The sequence below is a fragment of the Nannospalax galili genome, unplaced genomic scaffold, assembly GCF_000622305.1.
Source record: "Nannospalax galili isolate Female #2095 unplaced genomic scaffold, S.galili_v1.0 scaffold175, whole genome shotgun sequence".
In the NCBI taxonomy this organism is placed as follows: Eukaryota; Metazoa; Chordata; class Mammalia; order Rodentia; family Spalacidae; genus Nannospalax; species Nannospalax galili.
In genome coordinates this window covers 1,494,793-1,495,675 of record NW_008336314.1, presented here as the reverse complement: position 1 = coordinate 1,495,675, position 883 = coordinate 1,494,793, and positions in this window count along the sequence as shown.

The following is an 883-nucleotide window of genomic DNA, read 5'->3' as shown; positions in this document are numbered from 1 at the left end:
ATATATTCTGGTTATTAAACCTCTGTCAGATGTGTCGCTGATAAAGATTTTTTCCCATCAGACTGTGGGTTTTCTGTTTGCTTCCTTGGTTGTCTCCTTTGATGTACAGAAGCTTTTTAGTTTAATGAGGTCCCATTTGTTAATTCTTGCCCTTGTTTCCTGAGCAATTGATGTCTGGTTTAGAAAATCCTTTCCTACATCTATATCTTGTAGGTTATCCCAGTGTTTTCTTCTAAGAGGTTCAGAGTTTCAACCTTTACATTAAGGTCTTTGATCCATTTGGAATTGACTTTTGTGCAGGCTGCAAACAGGGGGCTTAATTTCATCCTTCTACAGGTACAGATCCAGTTTTGCCAGAACCATTTGCTAAACATGCTGTCTTTCCTCCAGTGAATATTCTTGGCCCCTTTGTCAAATATCCAGTGGCTGAAATTGTATTTACTCATATTTGAGTCTTCAGTTTTGTTCCATTGATCTATTGGTCTATTTTTTTGTGCCAGTAGCATGTTGTTTTTTACTATATCTCTGTAATACAGCTTAAAATCTGGTAGAGTAATCTACCCTGGCATTGCTCTTAGTGCTTAGGATTGTTTTGGCTATCTGAGGTCTTTTGTGTTTCCATATAAATCTTAGGACGATTTTTTCCAATTCCGTGAAAAATGTCATGGGGATTTTGATTGGCATTGCATTGAATCTATATATGACTTTTGGTAGGATGATCATTTTCACAATATTAATTCTACCAATCCATGAGCATCTTCTGATGTCTTCCTCAATTTCTTTCTTTAAAGAGTTAAAAATTTCCTTGTAGAGCTCTTTAATGTCTTTGGTAATTGCAACCCCTGCTTGTTTTTTAGTGTCACAAGCTTGGAATTTTTTTTTT